Source organism: Caretta caretta, chromosome 2 (genome assembly GCF_965140235.1).
Source record: "Caretta caretta isolate rCarCar2 chromosome 2, rCarCar1.hap1, whole genome shotgun sequence".
In the NCBI taxonomy this organism is placed as follows: domain Eukaryota; kingdom Metazoa; phylum Chordata; order Testudines; family Cheloniidae; genus Caretta; species Caretta caretta.
This window is the reverse complement of record NC_134207.1, coordinates 18,140,458-18,165,985: the sequence shown is the minus strand read 5'-3', so window position 1 is coordinate 18,165,985 and position 25,528 is coordinate 18,140,458. Positions and strand designations below refer to the sequence as shown.

The window sequence follows — 25,528 nt, the reverse complement described above, 5'->3', positions numbered from 1 at the left end:
AGCACAGTAATGCATTTAGAGCTAATGAAATATGAAATGCACTGAAACTTATTTCGCTCTGTATTGCTTCATCAGAAGAGAGATTTAATTCATCCTGCACCAGGATGGCTATGAGCTATAAAAAGAATTGTGGGAGTTATAAAAATCCTCATGTGCTCTGCCTCTGAATGGATCAAAAATATAAGGCAAAAGATGCTGTGTGCATAAAACTGGGAACAAAGTGATCTTAGTTCTGTCCTAGCTTCCCAGTTGATCTCTGGCAAGTCACTTAAAATCTCCACGCACCAGTTTGCCAATTTGTAAGAGGGGGAATCAGGATAATACTACTTCTGTACCTCTCGTGTCGTATTGCAAAGCTCAGTTCATTGATGTATGTGAAGGGCTCTGAGATCCTTGGGAAGAAGGTGCTGATAAGTGCGGATTATTAATATTATGAAATAATAGACTAAAACATTTTCCTAGATGCATTTCAGTAGAGCTCAATGTTCAGAACAATGCCCATTGAAATCAATGGCTGGGCAGCTGGTGAGCTGTGACTGCTAATTATTACACTGTTATAGCTGTCTGTTACCAGGCCAAAATGATTAGGATAAGCTTTGATAAATGCCTGAATTCTTGGATGCTTGTCTAACCCCGGAGGTTCGGTGTGAGGTCTGACCCACTTCAATAATGAAGGTTTATTAATAAATGTTGAGAGGCAATATATCAGATACACAAATCTCTTCAGAGCAGTCGTGCCCAATCTTTTCAGCATCAGGGATGACAGATTATTTCATAAACGTCAAGGGACCACAATCAAACTTTGGGGGGAAGAGTTTCTTTCTGTTTTCCTTCCTTTGCACTGCTCACTGTCAAATTGCACCTGTCTAGGGGGCAGCAGTGGGAGACAGAGCCCTGGTCTGTAATGGGGTAAGTCAAACACTTCTGTTTAAAAATCACCGTGCGTGGTTCAGAGAGGCCAGCTGGGTTTCATCTTCCAATTACACGTTTGTTCTGAACACAGTTGCCATTGAGGGTCACAGTTTAGAGACTCAAGGGCCACAGGTTGGGTGCAATAGCATATTGCTGGTTGAAATTCAGAATTTTCTTTTCTTGGGAAAATTCATTAAAATCAATACAGCTCTTTCTGACATAAAACTGTTTTGATGAAAATTTTCTGACCAGCTCTACTTAGACCCTTAAGGAAAATTTTTGCTTGGTCATATATATTATCCCATTGCTCTCCCCATATTATACCTAAGAACCTCATCCTTCCAGAGCCTGGAGTACTTAGAAGAGACATTCAGCTAATACTTTACATCCAGAAGATACGGCCTACAAAAAGGGTTTGAAATGTCAGCTTTAATCTGGCACAGTGATTATTCTATCTTGGTAGAGTAACCACGAGGAAAGAGAGAGAGAGAGAGAGAGCAAGGAAGGAAACGATTAGAAATAATAATGGAACAAATCAGCTTTTCTTTATATAGAGAAAAATGGGCCACAGCTTGACAATGTGCTGTTTATTAAATACAGTTTTACTTTCATTCTGTTATTTGGTTGAAATGTTTCAGAGGCTCTAATAAATTGGCCAGCTGTGAATTGAACTTGTCTGGTAGGCAATACCAAATGCTTCAGAAAGAATCATTGTCATTGGCCCAGATAAAATGCATTCCCCTTTTCACTGTATATAGTTTTTATCTCTTGTGTCTTTTATTTTTCTTTCCTCTGCCCATTGAAATTAGAGATGATGAGTTAAATACTGAGTTAAACATTTTACACAATATGAATATTTTGACCTATTTCAGCAACAATGACTCCTTCCAACAGATCCTGGGCTTTGTCCAATGTGCCCTGTCTCGGCGGTAGTTCAGGGTCATAATAATACTTAGTTCTTAAAAAGAAAAGGAGTACTTGTGGCACCTTAGAGACTAACCAATTTATTTGAGAATAAGCTTTCGTGAGCTACAGCTCACTTCATCGGATGCATACTGTGGAAAGTGTAGAAGATCTTTGTATACACACAAAGCATGAAAAAATACCTCCCCCCACCCCACTCTCCTGCTGGTAATAGCTTATCTAAAGTGATCACTCTCCTTACAATGTGTATGATAATCAAGTTGGGCCATTTCCAGCACAAATCCAGGTTTTCTCTCCCTCACCCCCACAAACCCACTCTCCTGTTGGTAATAGCTTATCTAAAGTGACCACTCTCCTTACAATGTGTATGATAATCAAGGTGGGCCATTTCCAGCACAAATCCAGGGTTTAACAAGAACGTCGGGGGGGGGAGGGGTGTAGGAAAAAACAAGGGGAAATAGGTTACCTTGCATAATGACTTAGCCACTCCCAGTCTCTATTCAAGCCTAAGTTAATTGTATCCAATTTGCAAATGAATTCCAATTCAGCAGTCTCTCGCTGGAGTCTGGATTTGAAGATTTTTTGTTGTAATATCGCAACTTTCATGTCTGTAATCACGTGACCAGAGAGATTGAAGTGTTCTCTGACTGGTTTATGAATGTTATAATTCTTGACATCTGATTTGTGTCCATTTATTCTTTTACGTAGAGACTGTCCAGTTTGACAAATGTACAAGGCATTGCTGGCACATGATGGCATATATCACATTGGTGGATGTGCAGGTGAACGAGCCTCATAGTGTGGCTGATGTTATTAGGCCCTGTGATGGTGTCCCCTGAATAGATATGTGGGCACAATTGGCAACGGGCTTTGTTGCAAGGATAGGTTCCTGGGTTCGTGGTTCTGTTGTGTGGTATGTGATTGCTGGTGAGTATTTGCTTCAGGTTGGGGGGCTGTCTGTAGGCAAGGACTGGCCTGTCTCCCAAGATTTGTGAGAGTGTGTGTGTGTGGGGGGGAGAGAAAACCTGGATTTGTGCTGGAAATGGCCCAACTTGATACTCATACACATTGTAAGGAGAGTGATCACTTTAGATAAGCTATTACCAGCAGGAGAGTGGGGTGGGGCGAGGTATTTTTTCATGCTTTGTGTGTATAAAAAGATCTTCTACACTTTCCACAGTATGCATCCAATGAAGTGAGCTGTAGCTCACGAAAGCTTATGCTCAAATAAATTGGTTAGTCTCTAAGGTGCCACAAGTACTCCTTTTCGTTTTGCAAATAGAGACTAACACAGCTGTTACTCTGAAACCTACTTAGTTCTTGTAAATCACTTTTCATCTCTGGGTCTGAAAGCACTTTGCAAAGGAGGGTGAGTGTTATTAAATCCATTTTAAAGATGGGGAAACTGAGGCACAAAGCAGTGAAGTGACTTGCTCAGGGTCATGCAGCAGGTTAGTGGCAGAACCAGGACTAGAACCCAGGTCTCATCAATCCCACTTCAATGTGCTAAGGCTTACAGTTGGAGGGATCCCAAGCAAAACCAAGCTAGAAGGGCAACCAGGCTGTGCTTTCGGTGAACCTGTCCTGATTTACAGTAGCTTGGGAACTGGTCATTCAGTACATATCAGCGTTGCCTTTGTGCAGCATTGTGAAGGCCGGTTAAGCACGATTCTGCTCTCCTGGTTGTGCCCAATTGTTTGTGATTTTTAAGGTTTACGCCTCCTTGACTAACAAAAGTATTAAGTATTTTTCCACAACAGAGCAGGTAAATGATCTAGAGCTGCTCATGTAGGAAGTAAGATGTGCAAGGATGTCCTAAGGCAAGGTGGAAGGTCAGGAGACCCTTGGCTGCTTCAATAAATTGACAATGTTATTGTATTCTCTGCCTATGTTGCCTGTGTTTCTTTTTCAGGCATGTAATGCCAATAGGGTGGGGTATCCCTAGTCGAGGAATGTCTTCTGCAGTAAGGTGTGTGTGCACGTTTATCAAGCAATATCTCTCATTTTAAAACTGAACTCAGTGACGTGCTGGGCTCCACTGAGCTTCCAGTGGGCAGGAAGTGGGTGGAGACGTTAGTTTTGAGCTATAGAACCTTGAATGGGTAGCGGCCTGGCTTCCAGATCAGCTCTCTCCCTGTATGAGGATATGGCACTTTGTGATCATCAAAGGCACATGAGCTCACAGGCCTCTGGTTTGGAGAGAGGGGAGCTGTGGGCAGGCTGTCATCACCGAGGGGCCCTACACTTTGGAAATGGCTTCCCCTAAGGGCTGATGGAGCTTGGAACTGTTGGTGGAATAGGGCCTGCCTTCAGGGCATCTCTTCTCTAAAGGCCAGATTCATGGCTCTGCTGGTGTAAAGTTCCTATTGAAGTGTGCCACCTGGGTGCACAGGGACTCCCCAGCAGCCACTGTGTCACTACAATTGGCTCAATACCGACCCCAGTGAGAGCTTCTGGAAGAGGAGGCAAAGTCAGGGATGTTGCTGGGATTGGGAGAAGGAGGAGTGGCTGGGGCGTTCTTGTGCCTTAGCTATTGTCAGATGCCCTAATGTCCCATTGATCATTGGCAGCTGAGCCAAGGGTGTTCAGAGCTTCTGAAAATCAAGCTCTGAATAAATTAATTCACTTCTACCCCTTTGCAAGCCAGTTAGATCTCGGGAGGAAATCGTGGATGATTTGAATTCTGCCTCCAGGAGGCAGGCTTACAGTGCAGGATCCCAGGGGTTTGGCTCATCCAATCAGTAGCTCAGCTGAGATTAGAAGCCCAGGCACCCAATGGCCCAGCACTTTACTCACTCCTCTTGGCCAGATGGGGTTTAATTTCTCTTTTAAACCATATTTGTTATGATAGAAAATAAGAATTGCCAGACTGGATCAGACCTGAGGGCCAACTAGTCCATGATCCTGTTTTCAATATTCCCACCACCAGATGCTGCAAAAGAAGGTGTAAGACCTCCTATAGTAGACAGCTGTGGGATAATCTGTCTCCCACATTACATCTCCTGATCTCTACTAGTCAGAGATTGGCTTTCTGCCTGAAGTATGAGGTTTTATAGCCCTTCCACACTTTTTGTTAGCATTAGCTATGATCCCACTAGGTATTCTTGATAACCATATAAATGTCCAATCCCTTTATGAATCTTGCTAAATTCCTGGCCACAACTTACTGTGGCAAGGAGTTCCACAGTCTAATTATTCATCGTGTGAAAAAGTATTTCCTTTGATCAGTTTTGAATTTGCCACCTTTACCATCATTGAATGTCCCCATTTTCTTGTGTTATGAGACGAGCAGAACAGAAGTTCCCGGACCAGCTTTTCTAGACCATTCATTATTTTATATATTTTTTATCATGTCTCCACTATTTCATCTCCTTTCTAAGATAAATAATTCCTGTCTATTCAATCTCTCCATTCCTTTGAGAGTTTGTTCATTCCCTTGATCATTTTCATCATCTTGTACCAAAGCAGTGAGTTTGGTATATGGACATGTTTTATTTCCAAAAGGACAGAGAGGATACATCAAAATACAGCTGCTGGTTAACAATTGTATCTGATAATGGGAGAGTTCACAGAGGCATATTTGCCAACCATGTACATTTTTGTGCTGGCCTTGTCAGCTCTGTGCTGAAATTGATGATACTTTCCATGGACTGTATGTCTGCAGCAGCCCTGAGAAAGCAGAAGTGATTTATTTAGAAAAATCCTTTCAAGAAACAGGGGAAAGAAAAAGGTGAACCTGTAGTTCAGAATGTCCTTGTCTTTTCTAAGGGGAAGAGAAAAAAAATCTTGTATAGCAGAGACTTGGGTGGCCAGAGCCAATTCTCTATTTAATAACAACGAGTATGTTTGTTTCTTGGGAATGCAGGCTGATTGTCACCAGAGAGGGGTTCTAAAAATATCAGATCAGATCTTCAGGCTACTTTGAAAGACAGCAAGCTTCTCTGCAGGATGCAAGAGAATAAAATCAGGTCACAGAAGAGCCCAGCTCAAGCTACAGAGCGTTCCGTCTCTGTATAGCTTGCTGAATGCTAGCAATTTAGACATGGAAGCAAATAAAAAACATGAAGCCATAAGTTTTCCTTCTGGTAGGTGGGTGTAGATGAAAGGAACAAACAAGGTTCACAGTCCCTGTTTCCTCTTTCATTTATGGAAACTTTGATCTCATGTCTCTCTTTCAAAAACTGCACAAGTGAACTGTTTTTCTTTCCCTTTTCTTGGCTTTGGCCAGAAGCCGGCTTTTTAAAGCACACTGTAGATATAAAAAATGAACTAGTGTTAAAAGAGACAGACTGTCAGCTTATGTCTCCAGGTTTTGGGCCCACTGATTTTGTATTGATTGACACTGGCTGAGGATTTGGCCCATTGTTGTACCAATTAACATCTATCAATGAAAGCAGTTTATTAAAACACACATTTTTCTCTTATTTTAATATAGTTTATTTCTTTTGTGCCTTTCACGTTGCTTTGCATATCATTGATTTTACTGTTTTCCCTCCAATCACCACACAGCTGCCCTTCTTTATGTGAGTTTTTTGAACACCAGGATGGGAGAAAAGAGCATTTTAAATACATGAGGGAAACGATTGTAAAACCAGAGAAATTGGTAGGGGAATGGAAATTTCTTTAAAATATTAAAGATAAATTATTTTTAAATTGAGAGGTCTCTCTAATAACCTTTAACAGTTTACTCCAGTGCCCTGAATGAAAGGTATCAAGTTATAAGTCTGGGTGTGACTATTTTAATACCCAGGTTAAACCTCAGAGCATACCCAGTGTGAACTAGAAGCCTCAGTAGACTCACACTGACCAGAATGATTGTACAATTAATCCAAGTGCTGGGCTTTTGCTCCATCCAGTGTGGCTCCTTTTTATAACAACCTCCTGCATTGGTAGCCAGTAGGGTTTGAAGCTGGAACCTTCAGCACTGCTTCATAGACTGCTACCCCTTGAGCTACAGGACTAACTCTCTTTGGGTGATACCAGTCAGCTCTGTGTTCTTGGGGAACCAGGGTGCAGTATCCAGCCTGTCTGACTCACAAAGGACACCTCCCTGCCTATAGCCTCTGCTTGAACCAAAACCAGTCAGAAGAAAGACTTACAGAAAGCAATGAAAAGGCGGTGGGAGACACACCTAAACCCCTCCTGACAAGGGTGACAAGATTAAGGCAACTCTTCTAGCCTCATCTGCATCAAAGATTGGACAGGGAGGCATCTCCATTAGCATACAGAATGGAGAACAGAGATTCCAAGGCAAGAACTGCCCTGAACTTTGGGACCAGAAAAGCAGGGAAGCACTGCATCATGGGGAATCTCTGCTCCAGATGTTAATGAACCTACACCGGCACACACCCAGCTCAGCAGTTATCAGACCAATTCTAGTAATGAATCCTTGATTGATATCCAAAATACTTAAGCTGCCTAATTGCATTGTGAGCTCCCTTGAAGGAACACCACCCATAGCCAGGAATAATCAGTTCTTGTTGTCTAGCCTAAAGAAAACCTTTGAGTCATCAGTTTACCCATAAACGAATCTAGTGTTCTCCCTTGAACCATTGTGTTTCCCTACAAAAACCCCTACTCATACTCATTTAAGTGTTCTGAATCCTGATCCAAACTCTGCATCAGTTCCACTGGGACTTCATCTTCTCCTGACTGATCATGCTGGGGGCTCTGCCTGTCTCCAGCACTCAGAACCCTAAGCTACCACCATCACCTGGGTACACTGACGAGTTCAAGCTTCATGGAGTGGTGAGACCCCAGCTCTCTCTCTCTGTTTTCTTTTCTACCTCAGGTATAACTTTTTAACCCTGACTTGTTTGATCAGTTTTTAATCTTTAATAATGTAATTGCTATGTCTGTTTAGGCTCTTCTTATGTAGTTATCACTATTATTCAATAAATTACTTTTATGGTTAAGCTGGTTACTCCCCTCCCTCTCTCTCTGAGCTTTACTCTTTTGTGTTTTGGCTTCCCCATTTATTCTGCAGCAATGCTCCTCTTACGTACGCGAAAGATCCCTGTAGCGCCCAAACTACTGTAGGGTTTGCTTATCAAGTGGGTTACTAACAAGAACCATTGTAATGTGAAAGTGGGGATAGGGATGTACCGAATCTATGACATGAGGGTGGCAGCTTGGAAGTGCTGCTTGATCCAGTCTGCTGAGTCCAGGGGCATATAAGCGTGGCAGCCTGGAAGTGCTGTTCAACCCAGCTTTCTCAGGCTTACTCTATTCCGGTGCGGTACCTGTGGCATATGAGGGTGGCAGCTTGGAAGTGCTGCTTGGCCCAGTCTATTGAGTCCAGGGGCATGTAAGGGGTCAGCTTGAGAGTGCTGATTGACACGGTCCACTCAGACTTGCTCTGTTAGTGTGTATGTGTGTGTGTGTGTATATATCTGATTCTGGGGCTGGAGGAACCCAGCCCTGGGGAACCTAGATCCTGCAGGATAGTTCCACGGGGAGGGGACTTGCAGAAGGGAGAAGTAGAGCTCCATATGAACACACAAGTGACACAAGCAGTACATTGATAGAATTACAGAACTCGCCCCCAGAAGAGTAACCCTAATAAATGAGCATACCCCAAAGTAACCGGCACATCTGGTAACATGGGGTTTGCAGCAGTTTGCCGCTCCTGGACCAGCTATGAGGAGGGGATGTAACACACACTTTACCTGTGTGTTACACTTCCCAAATGTTATGCCCCCCAACTAGCAATCACACCTGAACTCAATTATTTCTGTAGGCAGAGTTCAGGGATCAGAGATGGCCTTGAAGAAGCAGTGCATTCTGCATTTCGGCTTATGACTAGCATTGCTTCATATAGGTTATTTTCTTTTCTGTGTACTAATGACTACCTTGTCATTGCGCAATAGTGTAGAAAATGGGGGATTTTGTTGAAGGGAACAGCAGTGCATGTATATTTAGTAAGAGGGCAGCATGATCTATGGTCCTAACCAAAAGTGACTAACTTATTCCATTAACGGAACAGGAGATTTTTGCACCAGTGATTATCTAAACACTGCAGGTCCCAGAACTGTGCTGACAGCAATGAACGCTGCTGGTGCAGCACAGACAGCGATGTAAACAAGGTGGCATGTTAATTTCACCTTCATTAAAAACAGGGGAAAAGCAAACAAACAGAAAGCGATGTTTGGCATACATGAGGGGATAAAATCTGCGGAGAAGAGACGTGCTATTGCCAGGCTCCTACGAGGGGATGACAAACAGTGCAGAGCAATGAAATAAAAGGGCACTGTACCTGTAAACTGTGCCTTTAATCCAAGGATTTCCAAGCACTTTACCAGTATTAATTACGTCTCCCACATCTCTATGAAACAGGAAAGTATTATCACACTCACTTGACAGATGGGAAAGGCAACAAGGGTCTATGCCTCCTTGTGTCAGTTAATTGACGCCACAGATTACTTAATCTGCTGGGAATTTGGGGTGGGGGCAAATCCCTTGGAATAGGGAATACCTTCATGGTGCTTTTCTCCACAGTGCTGCACAGCTCCTGATGATGGAGCCATGCCACCTGGGGCTTCCCTGACTGCTGCCCACCCCAGGAAACACCCCCCACAGTTGTATAGTTGTATTCTATAGAAACTAGTGTAAAATATTTAGTTCCTGATTCTCATTTACACTAAGGGTCCCTTTATACCATTCTCGCAGTGTAAAGGGGCCTTAAAAAGGACATACATTTATGCCCACTTTAAGGTCTCCTTAGTCTACCAGAGTACACTGATGTGTGGACCCCTCACACTCAGTCTGCTTTACCCTGCAGGTTTTGAGGGGAGAATCTGACACCGCTCAGCCAGCTCCTCAAGCAGTCCATGTCCCTTCCCCCATGCCCCACCCCTTCTCAAACTGCAGGGCTAGAAGGAGTGGGAAGCAAGGCTGGCATCCCCCCCTTGTGCAGCATCCTCTAGCCATGATCCACCTAGCAGTCTCCTCTCTGCTCATGGAACCAAAAGGGAGCATTTGGCCAAGAGAGATGACCTGAGTTACCCTAAGACATGCACGGAGCCAGTGGCAGATTCAGAAACAGAGCCAAAGTGTCCTGACTCCTACTTGTCTGCTTTAGGCCCTAGATTGCAGCATTGATAGCATCCTTTAAAATACTGCAATGCAGTCCGAGATGATTCTTGCTCAGAGAAGGCCTGATCAAAAGACCAAATGAGTCAATGAGAATCTTTCCATGGACTTCAGTGGGTTTAGATCAGGCCTACAGTACGTTATTCTTTGTCACATTATCATAGTGTTTTAGAGGTCTGGACTCAAATACTGTTCCCAGGGCCCATCAACCAGTCTGATAAAAAGACGCACTTACTAGGACTCAAGGATGCCAGGCACTTGCACCTCCAGATGAAGTGCAGGGATTAAATTAAGGGAGGGAGAAGGCAAAGGTCAGAGCACCTCCCCGTCCGAGATCTCCCCTTCCTCTCTGGTTGGTGCTGTGATAACTCCCCCTCCTGATTCAACCTACTTTACCCACTGATGAAGACAATGGGGAACTGCAAGGATCTCTGAAAATCAGGTCAGTTATATCTCAGTGAAAGGTCTGCAGTGACTGATGCAAGCATAGATTTTAGGAAGAGACTGGTGTGTCACAAGAATTTCATCAAGTCATCCATACCCTGCAGAAACATCACAGGCACAAACAGCTATGAACTTGCTTTTGAACTGCTGGCACTAGCGTTGCCCTCCCCAGGGAAACAAGAATAGGAATCTGCGAGTAAGAAGACAGGGTAAGACTCTGGACCCAGAGCCGATGCTTTGTTCACGCTTAATTCACAGGAATCGGTGCAACCAGCTAAGCGAGGAGAAGATGCACAATTCAATATGAAATGCTCACAGGTAGTTTTACTGTTGAAAGAGGTTTGCTTTGGTGTTACAGCTCAACAGCTGTCAAGATTCAGTTTTTCTCACGCCTCCGTCATTTGCACGAAATTGGGATAAAGCTAAAAAGCTGTTTGCCTGGTAGGCAGTATGCGTTCAGGTCCAGCATCACAAGGCAGGCAGAATGCAGAGATGGAGGCAGGCAGCTGGGGTGAATGCAGGATCAAATCCCACTTTAACAGAGGACCTTGCAAGAGCCTGCCCACACTTCCTGAGTCTGGCTCCTTCTCATGCTCAGCCACCATATGTATCCATTGAGCTCTCTTAGTGAGAGCTATAAGCATCTCTGTTGTGTAAGAGCTGCTTCCTGAGATTTTTTTTTTTAGCAGGATTCCACAATTAGCTGCATTACAGCTAGGTAAAGGCCAGGATCCTAGGTCAGCAAAGGAGCACACAGTTCAGCAATGTGCTGAACCAGACTTGAACAGCTCTCTGACTCCCCCTAGTGAAGTTGAGTGGGACTACATCTTCAAACATACCCTGTAGCACAGAACTGGACACACTATTGAATTCACAGATGCAGTCGTTGACTATTTTTAATAGATGGCATTCAACAGGAAAGAAAGAGAAATGTCCCACACTAACATCTTTTCCATAGCCCTATCCTAACAAAGTAAAACAAAGTAAGATCCTCTTTTACTACTGAGTAACTTTTGATTAGGGCTGTCAAGTGATTAAAAAATTAATCATGATTAATCTCTTGATTAAAGAAATTAATCACGATTAATCTCACTGTTAAACAATAATAGACTACCATGTATTGAAATAGTTTTTGATATTTTCTATATTTTCAAATATACTGATTTCAATTACAACACAGAATACAGAGTAGCAGCCGTGTTAGTCTGTATTCGCAAAAAGAAAAGGAGTACTTGTGGCACCTTAGAGACTAACAAATTTATTTGAGCATAAGCTTTCGTGAGCTACAGTCACTTCATCGGATGCATACAGTGGAAAATACAGTGGGGAGATTTTATATACACAGAGAACATGAAACAATGGGTGTTACCAAACAGACTGTAACAAGAGTGATCAGGAAAGGTGAGCTATTTTACCAGCAGGAGACCGGGGGGCGGGGGAACATTTTGTAGTGATAATCAAGGTGGGCCATTTCCACCAGTTGACAAGAACGGTGGTGGTGGTGGTGGGGGAAGTAAACCATGTTCATTTTCGTCATCTGAGTCAGATGCCACCAGCAGAAAGGTTGATTTTCTTTTTTGGTTGTTCGGGTTCTGTAGTTTCTGCATTGGAATGTTGCTCTTTTAAGACTTATGAAAGCAGGCTCCAAACCTCATTCCTCTCAGATTTTGGAAGGCACTTCAGAGTCTAAAACCTTGGGTCGAGTGTTGGAGATATCTTTAGAAATCTCACAATGATACCTTCTTTGTGTTTTGTCAAATCTTCAGTGAAAGTCTTCTTAAAATGAACAATGTGCTGGGTCATCATACAAGATTGCTATAACATGAAATATATGGCAGAATGTGGGTAAAACAGAGTAGGAGACATACAATTCTCCCCCCAAGGAGTTCAGTCACAAATTTAATTAACGTATTATTTTTTTAATAAGCATCATCAGCATGGAAGCATGTCCTCTGGAATGGTGGCCAAAGCATGAAGGGGCATACAAATGTTTAGCATAACTGGCATGTAAATACCTTGCAATGCTGGCTACATAAGTGCCATGTGACCGCCTGTTCTCAGTTTCAGGTGACATTGTAAATAAGAAGAGGCCAGCATTATCTCCTGTAAATGTAAACAAACTTGTTTGTCATTGGCTGAATAAGAAATAGGACTGAGTGGACTTGTAGGCTCTAAAGTTTTACATTGTTTTGTTTTTGAGTGCAGTTATGGAACAAAAAAAGTCTATATTTGTAAGTTGCACTTACATGATAAAGAGATTGCACTACAGTACTTGTATGTGGTGAATTGAAAAATACTATTTCTTTTGTTTGCCATTTTTACACGGCAAATATCCATAATAAAAATAATATAAATTGAACAGTCAACTTTGTGTACTGTGTTGTAATTGAAATAAATATATTTAAAAATGCAGAAAAACTTCCAAAATATTTAATACATTTCAATTGGTATTCTATTGTTTAACAGTGCGATTAATCACGATTAATTGTTTTGAGTTAATCACATCAGTTAACTGCGAGTAATAGGCAGACCTACTTGACCAAATCACCCAAGATCTGATCCAACTTCCATACAGGTCAATGGAAAAAATTCCTGTTGACTGAATGTCAGCTGGATTGGGCCCCAAGAGAGCAAGAAAAAACGAGAGATTCAGAAAGAATCCTTCAAATGAAGCTACTTTAAACTAAAAAAAAAAAATATTTTCAACATATTTCTTTATTTCTTCTTTCATCCAAGATCACATGAAATTTGAGTTCATGTCAGAGCGTGTCAAAGAGCTTTGAGATAAATCCATCAGCCCTGATGCAGCAAAGCAATAAGCATGCACTTAAGTCCCATTACTTAAATGCGCTGCTGAATAAGGATGCACTTAAGCACACGCTTAAATGTTTTTCTGAACTGGGGCTGTGACCCTCAGCCATACCTCCAACTTCTTCAAATGTACCTCAGAACACAGAAAGACCCACATTCACACAGTTGTTATTGTGCAGGAAGCCTTTGTCACCTTTCTATTATGTATTCACCACAGTACTTCAGAAATTGGGCCAGTGAGTTTCAGCATGCATACAGGTTTCTTTCCCAGCTGTAGCTCTTAACCCAGCAGTTTCCCTTCACTGGCAAATCTGCTCAAATTGAGCACCAAACGTCCAGTGCCTACTTTACATTCATCAGGTGAACTGTTAAGCAGAGGGGGATTTATAAATGTTTCCCCAGACTCAGCAAACATCTAATTTAGCACTGCATGAATATTACAGAATTCTTTGCTAAACCTCAAAGCCGGAACTAGCAAACGGTAGGGTCACAGAGCCACATTTTTTAAATAATCTCCTCAAGAAAAACACTTCTGTTTGTTCTCTTTTGAATACCCCTATGTTCTAAACAAGTCATCTCAAAAGCTATTGCATACCACCGCTTCAAATCCAGCAACTCTCTCTCCCTACATGAAGTGATGAGAGCTGGCAGGACACTGCTGTTGTGGTAACATTTGTCTTCTATGACATCTGATGAGGCAGACTAAATGTGTCTGATTCAGATCTTACATATGCTAGTGTAACTTGCTTAGCTTAGATAGTTACTCCAGGATAACAGCAGAAACCAGCCCCAGGTTTCTGAAAGAATTTATATGCAAGTGCTGGCATTTATTCACTCCAGATTTTGAATCTCTCTCTTTGATGACACAAGAGTGATGTGTTTTGAAATGTAAATTTGAAAGCAATGGGCCAGAGTCTGGTCTCATATATGCCATGTTATTTCAATGGGACTACTCCAGATTTACACAGGTGTAACTGAGAGCACAATTTGGCAAAAGATGTACTACGGAAATAAGGAGAGAATTGTGCTCTCACTGAAATCAAGGGCAAATTTCCCATTTAGCAGGACTGGATCGAGTATTGGTATTGGGCCAAATACGATGCAGGAAACTACACCGTTTGCCTTACATTTCTTATCTGTAATCTCTGCAAGAGGGGAAAGTGCTGATACTAAATATAAACTTATTTAAAACAACCACAGAAAGTAGTCAGGGGAAAGGTGGTGGACTGTTTATAAGAGGATTTGTTGAGAGAGGTTTACTGCAAAAGGTTTTAAACCCAAGGCACTGCATGGCTAAGACAATGTTGTGTAGTGGGTAGAGCAAGGTCGGATCCCTGAATTTTAGTGCTGGCTCTGTCATTGACCTAGAACATGCCACTTAACTGCCTCATGCCTCAGTTTTCCTATCTGTAGCATGGGCATAATACTTACCTCACATTGATGTTGATATTGTGAGGCCTAATTAATATAAAATGTTTTGAGATCTGCTGCTGAAAGGTGTTGCAGTAGCACAAAGTATTGTTACAAACCTGTGGTATCTAGAACATTCTTGATTGTCACTATGCTGCTAGCAATGGCCACCTAGAATGCCAAAGCAAAATCAGGGATAGACCTCAGATTATCCTGCTCCAAAAGCACAAGCTTCTACCATTTGAACCAACGGAGACAATTCTGATTCCATCTCAGAGAGTGCAGTGTACACACACAGACTATCCGGTTCATGATTTTAGCCCCCAAAGTGAAAGCAATGAAAACAAAGTGTGTTTGTCGAGAGAAATTTAGAGTGCTTTAGTAAGACACCTGCAGACTTGTTCTGTGAAGTATTAATTGTAAGATAAGAAAAGACACACTCTCTCTCAGAGAATAGGTAGGTCATTGTAAGGGAGCAGAAACAACTGCAGCCTGCCTGAAAACAAGGATAGAAACTCAGAACTTCTACTGTTGGCCTGCAGACCCTGAGAGTTAAAATAGACAGAGGTATGTTATATTACGCAGATGTTTGCATATGCATTATGTTTGTCGCTGCCCTTTGACTAAGTTCTTGGTTATCAGTTTAGTATTAGCTGTGTTCTCTGTCAATTGATAATGTCCTGCCCTCCTAGGGAAGGGACTGGATCCATGGTTCCCATACTTCTACCTACTATGATCTTATGACAAGCTACTCAGGACTTCATGTGAAGAATATTGGATTTGTCTTCAGGATAAAGTTTAAACAGCTTATGAGCTATAAGGTGGGATTTTATAAAATCATTTGGCATTGGCCTAATTCTGCCCTACAGAAGTCACAGTGAGGTTTCTATTTGATTTCATTAGTAGTAAAATTAGATCAACACTGAACACTTTTGAAAATCTCACCCCAAATGAGGAAGAAATAGACACAAATGCCAACTTTATCATGCACTGTAGTGACCTCCTTTTATTTCCATTGTACAGGACTGTGACCATGCAACTCTAGACTCAACGTGCACCTTCTATCCAAGGATCTCAAAGCATTTTACAAGCAATAACACTCCCAGCCCCCTTTTGTGGGAGATGTGATGCTACAGATGGGAAAAACTGATGCACACTGTGTTTATGTAAGTCCTCAAAGCCACTCACTTAGTTAAGTTGGGCTGGTTAAGCCTGCCCTCCCTGGCCACTGTCTATCACCGCCCCCTTGCAATTGTCCCGAAGTCACCATCTGGGTTAGGCGGCATGAAGGGTATCTGCTCACCACAAGGCACCATCTGGCAGTTACATGTAGCATGGTAGCTTCATCTCTCTTGGGCAGCAACTGCCTCCTCCTGCAGTGTGGCCCACCCTCCTGGGCCAGCTCAGTCCTAGGGCTTGCCCATGCTGGGGTAGTCCAAACAAAGTAAAGGGGAATTAACAAAATTCAGAGTCCATATGAGAGGGAGAGGGGAATGCTTCCCTTTCAGGCTGTCTCTAGCAGGTCCTTCCTTTCCTCAGGGAGGGATTTTTGGGTAGCTGTTGTGGGGAGAGATTCTGTCTTTTCCTTCACTCAGCTTTCCTCCGCTGGAGCTGTAGGTGGTAGGTCTGCTCTCTTTCCTGGTGTAAGCAGAGTCAGGATGAGCTCTACCCTGACATCTGGTGGCGAGTCATGGTGGGTTGTGGAAAAGAACTTCAGGGGCTGATCTCATTTGCATAGGCACACCCACCCTGCCTAGATGGTCACTTTGGCTGCTGTAGGAGCCCCAGTTTCTCTGTTATTGGGGCAGGAATAAACGATTATTATCCTGATTATGTGAATCAAGGACAGTGGAACTGTACTTGGCCTTTTGTTATGATGGAGGGACTCACCATCAACTAAGCAGCGCTCGCTATGCAAGGGTCCTGGGTTCCAAAACTCAGTGAGTGGGGAGAGGTATTAATATTTGGTGATATAGGCCTCCTCCCCTGGTGAGGGTCTTAGAAGGAAGTGCAATTAGCATGTATCTCCACTATAGAATATCAGAGGTAATTTTGATTCTATTAGGAGTTTAGTTACAGACTGCTGAGCTGAATTCACTTTGAGCTAATGGTGCACCAGTACTGAGGCTCCCCTACTACAAGCTGAAATCACAAAAGAGCTAAATTTATTAAGAGCTGAAATCACTGAGTGTTGTGTTAAGTAGGGGGAGAGCCTGAAGATATATTGTGGAGCAGTTTGCGCGACAGCTGGCAGAGCAGAGCAGTTTGTCGGATGTCTGGAGCAGCTCATGGGGGTGGCTGGCAGAGTGGAGCCCCATGGGGAGGTGGGGCAATCCGCTTTGGACCATGTAAGATGCCCCTTAACTGCCCCCCCCCCCCGATCTCCACCCAGGTTGGGAGGTAAAACTCTGCAGATAAACTTTCAAACTCTGGGGCTGCCCTGACCAGGGACAGAGACTTTCGGGTTGTTGGACTTTTGGGACTTTGGGTGATTTTGGGTTGCTGGACTCAAGAACCAAAGGGAAAGGAGATGTCCCAATTTCCTTGGGGTGGGTTTTTTTCTCATGGGTTGTGTTATGAATCCTGTTGGTGGTGTTTCCCCAACATAATGCCACATTGTTTCTCTCTGTTATTAAAAGGCTTTTTGCTACACTCAGACTCTGTGCTTGCGAGAGAGGAAGTATTGCCTCTTGGAGGCGCCCAGCGAGGGTGGTATATATTTGTCCCAGGTCACTGGGTGGGGTTTGAGCCAGTTTTGCATTGTGTTATTGGAATGGAACCCCTAGATACTGAAACCTGCCCTTGTTGCTGCCAACTCTGACGGGCAGAAGGGTTACACTGGTCTGCCACCAAATGAGCCACTCCCCTGCCTTTTAACTTCTCCTCCAGTTGGAATATTTTCTATAGGTTTGGCAGGGCCAGGCTACCCCTGGTTGCCCAGTGTGGGGTTTGTATACCCCATTGCAAAGCTGAGGGTGAACATTTTCAAAAGCGGCCACTAATTTTGGGGGCCCTGAAACAAAGACAGCACCCAAAGCAAGTGGCTACTTTTGAAAATGTGAATTGTTAGGGAGCTTTACGGTGTTTGTTATTGTAGTAGGGGTACATCTGTCCAATGGGGTTCGCTGCAGGTTTAAGGTTAACCAGGCAGGAAACATGAGGTAAGGTAAGGAGGGGTCTAGGATGTGGGCTTTGGTATCAGGAGAGCTATTTCCATCTTGCTCTGGTTAAAATACGTTTATTAAATGTTAAACAGAGCAGGATGGAAACAGCTTGTCTGATGCTCGACCACATTTAGAACCCAGTCAAAGCCTCTGAAGTGTAAATAATAATACAGATAATATTTGGCACTTACGATAGTGCATTAAAGCACTATCTTAACATCCACTCATTAATCCTCATACATAAGTATTTTACAGATGAGACCGCTCAAGCAAAGAAGGTGTATAGGGGTTTGTAGCAAAGCTTGTAAGGAGCCTTCTGGCTCTCTCAGTAGAACATTCAAAGACTGCTGTAGCGAGCACTTGAATTATACCACAGTACAAAAAAAAATTGTTTTCTGTGTGTGCACTCATACATGCATATACTGACCTATATAAGTACACATACACACTCACATACAGAAAACAGCCTAAGACTTAGCACCACTTTACTCTTCCAGCTGCTGCCTAGTATGTGACTGATTGGAAGGTGAGAACTGCAAATGCATGTGCTGTTTCCGTTGTGCTGTGCAGAACCCAGTAGCCTCTTGTCGCACTGTGAAATAACAATAAAATGGCCATCAGCAGGGGGAAAGCAAAGACCGGTAAATGCCCATGTGAAGAAAACCAGTAGGTAGTTGAAAATGGATTCACTCTCTCAGTGAAATAAAGTAGAGTCTGACACAAACAGTTAGTGAGTCTGGATGGTAACAGTCTCATCTGATTAATTGTTATTTGATATAACAGTCTTAATTTTTGCTTAAGATATGAAACAGTAGGTCACTTTGTATTTTCTACATAGGGGCACCTGCATGGCTGGTAGATGTGCACAGCCTGGGCCCATGGCAAAAGGAGAAGCAGACTGTATTGGGGAGGAGGGCGTTTCTTTGAGTAGTGGGGGAAGACTGTCACCACATATAAGCAGGGCCAACTGGAGAGGGAGCAGGCAGAAGGTCCTCTGCTTAGCCTGAAACTTTGACAAACCCCGGACCTACTGAAGGGGTGAGATCAGAGTAGGGGTGAAGTGCATCCTGGCCTGAGGGCACTTTTGTTATTTGTCAAAGATCTGTAACTGTCTAGTGCTCTTAAGATTAATGTGACTGTGATTAAGAAATTCCTGTGCTAAGCCTGTGTTTCCTTGCTTTCCTGTCACGTGGTCCCTGAGGGGATTGAACAAGAAGCCCAGAGTGATCACACTCTGAGGAAGCACGAGCAAGTCATTGCTGGGTGGGGTAGCTCAGAAGGTCTGAGGCGCCAGTTTCAGGGTCTAACGGGCTGTTCTGTGGAGTCCCAAGGACGTGCTCAGACCTGGGATTGCAGCCTGAATATCCAGAGCTAGAAACAGCGACTAGGCTCTTCCCAGACCCACGGGGCTTAGAAGCACATGGAACCTAGTGCTTGGGTCCACTTGCAACAGACTGGTGTCCATACAGTGCAGTACTGGGTCAAGCTGTGACAACATGCTTAAATACCTTGCTCAGTCAGAGCCTTAATGCTGACTGCTGCATGAACTGACAGCATCCCTTTAATATGATAATGCAAAAGAATCGGGATAGACCCTGAACAATGATGAACACACTTTTGTGGGCATTGACAGTTTCTGTTGAACATTGTTTCAAATTAGCAGACTGTCAGTTATGCTGCCGGATCTCCTTCCTTGGATGTGCTTAGCATATTGTTTTCTACGACATGCGTTGCAATGTAACAATTAAAGTGCTATACCTCTGAGAACAGCATCCTATTGTTTCCTATACAGTAAATTTCCTCACCCTCAGTTCTGCTGTCACTTAGCAACCGGGAAGATAACTGGTGAAATTCTAAATATTAACTTGTCAGAGAGATCAAAACAGAAAATACACACTGAAAATATTGGGGAAACAACTTCATTCATTTTTTTTTTTCTGATTTCAGCATCTTTGAGTGACAGATCACAGGAAGCTGCTTACCATAGCACAGCTACAGTGCAGTCTAAGGATCGACATGAGTTCTGCGCAGGTGGATCTTTACACCACATGGAGTCCATTCATTGCCACTGAGGCTCAGCACAGACTCTGGGGACTATCTGTGCAAGGCTCATTGCAGGACTAGGGTCTAATTTGCTCAACACAGTACCAGCAACAATGCAAACTAAGGTCCTGAAACGACAATTTGATCTGCACAAGCAGACCATTTTGCTCACATGTAGCCCCACAGAAGTCAACGGTGCTCCATCTGGGTGCAGGCATCTGCCCACATAGATCAGATTGCAGAATCAGGGCCTAAAACGGAGAGGCATTGTGGGCTAGTGGGTAGTGGCCCTGGATGGGAACTCAGGAAAATTGGCTTCTCATGAATTTCAAGGCCAGAGAGAACCATTATGATAATTTAATTTGACCACCTATGTAACACAGGCCATAGGATTTCCAAGTAGTTTCTGCATCAAGCCTTCTGGTTGAGCTAGAACATACATTTTAGAGAGACAGCTAATCCATATGTATAGACTTTGAGTGATGGAGAATTCACCATGTCTGAAGGCAAAGTGTTCCAATGGCTAACTACCCCCACTAAAAATGCATGCCTTATTTCTAGTCTGAATGTTTCTAACTTCAGACTGGGTCATATTACGCCTTTGACTGCTAGCGTAAAGAACCCTCTCCTCTCAGAGATCTTTTCCTCATGTGGGTAGTTATAGACTATGATCAAGTCCCCTCTTAACCTTTTATTTGTTAAGCCAAATACGTTGAGCTTCTTCAGAGTCTCACTGTAGCACGTTTTCCAGACCTAACATCATTCCTGTAGCTCTTTTCTGAATCCTTTCCAGCTTGTGGAACCCGTTATTTTTTAAGTGTCAACACCAGAACTGGACTCGGTATTCCAGGAATAGTCTCACTACTGCCACACATGGTGGTAATGTTAATTCCCTGTTTCTACTTTTGCATTTGCTCTGTTAGCCACAGCATCTCAGTGTGAATTCATGAGTAGCTGGTTTTCCTAAATCCTGTTATGAGTCACTGCTTTCCAAAACACAGTCCCTCATCCTAAAAGTACATTTTTGGTTCCTATGACCTTGCATTTAGCTGTATTAAAATGCATGTTGTTCAAGTGAGCTCAGTTTCCCATGCGACACCATTTCACCAATTTTTGTGTCATCTAAAATCTTTACCAATAATGAAGGTATATTTTCTTCCCGATCGTTGATAAAGATATAAGAACAGATCCCTGTGGAACCCTACTAGAAAAAACTCCCATTGGATGATGATTTCCTGTTTACAATTCCTTTTTGAGATCTACCAGTTAGCCATTTTTAAATCCCAGGGCTGCCATTAACCTACTGTGTGACCTTGGGCAAATCACTTCTTTCTCTGTGTCTCTGTTTCTAATCCTACCCTTTGCCTGTCTTGTGTATTTAGACTGTAAACTCACTGGGGCAGGGACTCTCTCTCGTCCTGTGTACATACAGCACTTAGTATAATGGGGCCCTATTCTCAGCTGGGGCCTTTATGCTTTACCATAATATAAATAATAAGGAAGCTACTTACTTAAATTTTTTACAATTATTTTCTTTTACACTTTTTCATAGATCAATAGTTTGGATTTTCCCATCACAGTTCCCAAATAGCTCACCCTTTTGCCATATTCAGCCCTCCTCAGATGTCAAACTATGAATCTTTGGCTATTTTAACACGTGAGTGGCAAAATACAGAAATACTCTGCTCTACGTATAGCTCAGAATACTAAAAAAAGCAACATGTTGCTTTAGCAAGTAATCAAAGAGGCCCAATGGCCTGTGATGGGATGTTAGACGGGGAGGCATCTGAGTTACTATAGAGAATTCTTTCCTGGGTGTCTGGCTGGTGAGTCTTGCCCACATGCTCAGGGTTCAGCTGATCACCATATTTGGGGTCGGGAAGGAATTTTCCTCCAGGGCAGATTGGAAGAGGCCCTGGGGGTTTCTCGCCTTCCTCAGCAGTGTGGGGCACGGGTCACTTGCTGGAAGATTCTCTGCACCTTGAAGTCTTTAAATCATGATTTGAGGACTTCAATAGCTCAGACATAGGTTAGGGGTTTGTTACAGGAGTGGGTGGGTGAGATTCTGTGGCCTGAGTTGTGCAGGAGGTCGGACTAGACAATCGTAATGGTCCCTTCTGACCTTAAAGTCCATGATTCTATGACTGCCCCCCTCTCCCGCAACAGTCCCATTCTCATGAATTTTTGTGCAGAACTCCCAATGACATCCACGGGTGATGAAAGAAAAATATGGCCCTGAGTTTGTGGAGATGTAAGAAAACTGAGTGTGGCTATTTTAGAAAGCAGGAGCTTAAATGGGTAGGAAGGATGATATGTCTCTGCTCAGACACACCTCTGTTGCTGCAATCTTGGAGGAAGGTCGGGTGCAAAGCTACCGAGTTTTGTTTTAAGAGCATGTACAAACTGACATTTTCTGCACATTTGAGACTGGGATTCAGTTGGAAAATGACCATTTCCTCTGGCAAGCAAACCTTTTCTGGGTGAAATTCCACTGTCCAGGTTGAAATGTGAATTTGTGACAATGTACAACAGTTTAGGACAGGCAATGAAGCAGAATACCTCAGTCACTTGAAACTGTAGATAGAATTCAGTTAGAATTCAGAATTCAGATAACTACTCTAGAATTCAGCCAGGACCCTGGTGTTAAACATCTGTGCTCATGTAAAAAGTGCCAACCGAAGCAATGGTGAAGGAGAGGGCCTGGGTGATAGGATATCAGAGGGACACGTTGCTGCCTATAGAGCTGTCACTGCTTCCAATTGCTGCTGGAGTCTAGACACTATTTGCTGGATTTGTTCAGGGTACTGGAGTTCAGAGGAAAGGTAGAAAAGTTTGCACTGAACACCAGACTAATAATAAGAAGTGTACTTGAAATTCTGTTTCATTTTCCCAGCATATGACAATAGTCAAGTGGCCTGCTTGCTATGTAAATTGCTAAGTATTATAATTGCCCTGGGGTCATTTTGTTGTTACTCTGGGTACTACAACATCTTTTGTGCTTTTCAGTTTGCAGGTTTTACAATCCCAACCTAGAAGTGCTCTCCGGCAGATTTGGTGGTTCTCAGTACATTCAACAGTGCAGTACGTGTGACTAGTTAAGATTGCATAAGCAAAAACCTTAAAGCACTGATGTGGAATTTCCACAATTGGAACAGGTTTAAGAACAGGTTAATCAAACACCTGTCAGAGAAGGTCTAGATCCTGCCTCAACACAAAGGGCTGAACTAGATGACCTCTTAACGAGCCTTCCAGCCCTACATTTCTATGATTCTAAATGATCATTCAGGTCAGAATTAATCTTTGATTCTGATGAGGTTTCATTGGTAAATAAGGTGACATCTATGAACAAAGAGAACCTTAACTAACCCAAAAGGAAACTATTAATATCAATTAGTAATAAATCATGTTAGTTGGTACACAGCTCATTTGGGAACCAGGGGCACTAATCAGTGAACTTCAGAGTCCCCTTCCATACCTTATACCACAGGGCTCACTTGAAGAGAGGCAGAATTTAGGCCAGGCAATAGACATCTTCAAAATGTGGCTGTTTTAATCCACCTCCTGTCTACACACTAACCCATGGCTCCGACCCACGGTCCTATGACTCCATAGGGTGGAGGGTCTGAGCCTGAGTCAAACCTGGACCAGGGTTCAAGGCCTATTGCTTTTCAGTATAAACATAGCCCCACTGGACTTGTGCTCTGGGAGTCCATTAAAAGTATCCCACAATCCCATGGGCCGAGCAGCCACATTTTGGGAGGATGCTAGGAAGTCTGGGATATGGGTAGTTGGACTTAGGCCCCGTAATGCAGCATAGACAATGGAGCCCTAGGTTGGGACTCAGGGTTCAACAATTCCTAACCTGGATTTTCAAATAAGTGTAGCCTCTCAAGCCCTAGGTTAAAAAAAACAGGCTCTGCTAACTTGAGTTTTACTAACTCTGGGCTTACATTGCTGTGTGGACATATCCTTAGGAGGCCAAGGAACATGGCAAGAAAAGTTTTACCACTGTCAGAGGTGTTCAAGAGGACTTGCAGCACAAATTCCCTGTCCATTGGGCTGGATGAGGGCTCAGCACCAGAAGCGGTGGCTATCCAGTGATCAGAACTGCTTCCATGGAAGACTAACCTGACACTAGAGCAAAGGCTCCCTCTAGAGGGGAATCTGTATGAGTTCAGAAAGGGGCTGAGGCTGCCAACAGATGTCAACGAGAGCTTGAACATTCACTGCTGAAGTCAGTGGATCTCTGCACAGGTTAATTACAGAATCAGGGCCAGACTCACCCACTTCCAACAGTGGCTAGCTTGTCTCTCTAAATGATGGGAAGGGGCCCTTGGCAGTGCGGGGCCAAAATAGGCCATGTCACTGAAAATAAACAAAAAGACTAAAAATGGTCTACTGCACCCCATGGTCCTGCATAGCTAAAAAGTCAGGGGAGTCAGAGCACCGTTTGAGGCCCCCCCCCACCCTGTGAGGTACATATTTTTATCCCCATTTTGCAGACAGGGAAATACAAGGCACAGAGAACTAAACTGACTTGGAAAGGTCACACAATATATCAGTGACAGAGCTCAGAATGAAACCCTGATCTCCTGACTCCCAGTTCTGCGCTCTAATTAATCAATCACACTTCTGTCCATGCAGGAAATATGCAAGCTCACTTGCTATCCAGGAACCTGATGAACTTCACATTTCAAACCATTGCATCAGAGGGGAAGAAAAGAATATAGCCCTTGTCTGTGGCTGATTTTTATCCAGTAGACAAAAGAAAAGAGACTACTGAGTACATAAGGGACCCCAAGGCAATGTGAAGTAGTCAAAGTCTGATCAAGCTACAAAGGAAAACAGGTCCACTGTCAACTTTCTTGATTACCTTCCATAAGAGACCAGTATGAGCTCTATGCGCTTGAACTGTACTGACTAGATCAGACACTTTTGGCAGTGCAGAGCGCTGTGTTGATAACTTTCCAGGAGCCCCAAGGGTGCAGCTAAATTGCACATATGTTTTCATAAATTTACATTCATTTTGGTGTCAATTTGTATTCTCCCCACGATGCAATTTGCATAAAAGAGACATATAGCAATAGATAAAGCACAGCTCATTACCCTCTGAGCTGGGCCTTTTGCTTGCTTTTTCCTCTCTCTCTATCATCCTCTTCCTTAGTCTCATAATTAAGGTTAAGATTTTGTCACGGTTATTTTTAGTAAATGTCACAGACAGGTCGCGGGCAACAAACAACAATTCACGGAAGCCATGACCTGTCTGTGACTTTTACTAAAAATAATGTGTGTGGGGGGGTGTTGGCGGGGGTGGGTGACTGAAGCCTGAGCCAGGACGGGGGCAGAGAACCATAGTCCTGCTGCGATGGGTGCGGGAGAGGCGTCCAGCACCCGCATCTGTGGCGACTGATAGATTGGTGCCCCCACCGCAGCCCCAGTGGCTCAGACCTCCAGGGTCCCCATTGCCTGCGCCCCTGTGGCTGCCAGCTCCTGGGTCCCCGCTGCTTGCGGTAGATGAGAGCTCCATGGTCTCCCCCACTGCCTTCAGCGGATGAGAGCTCCGTGGTCCCCCCACGCTGCTGGAAGCTCTGGGCCCCCCTGCTGTCCACTGTGGCTTGGGGCTCCAGGATCCCCCCCTCGAATCACCTCAGAGCTCCAGGGTTCCCCCCCCCCACCCGTAGCGCCTTGGAACTCTGGGGTCCCCCCCACCGCCTGAAGCACCTCAGAGC

At 43.6% G+C, this 25,528-nt stretch overlaps 1 long non-coding RNA gene across 1 annotated transcript in view; it reads left to right on the top strand.

The window, feature by feature from the left end:
* LOC142070941 (uncharacterized) overlaps nucleotides 1-24,966 on the top strand; it is a 29,074-nt gene extending 4,108 nt beyond the window's left edge. The window contains exons 2-4 of the long non-coding RNA XR_012666872.1: nucleotides 15,285-15,413; nucleotides 15,616-15,758; nucleotides 19,704-24,966. This is a non-coding gene — a long non-coding RNA (uncharacterized LOC142070941). The remainder of the gene's footprint in view (nucleotides 1-15,284; nucleotides 15,414-15,615; nucleotides 15,759-19,703) is intronic.
* Nucleotides 24,967-25,528: the final 562 nt, after the last annotated feature.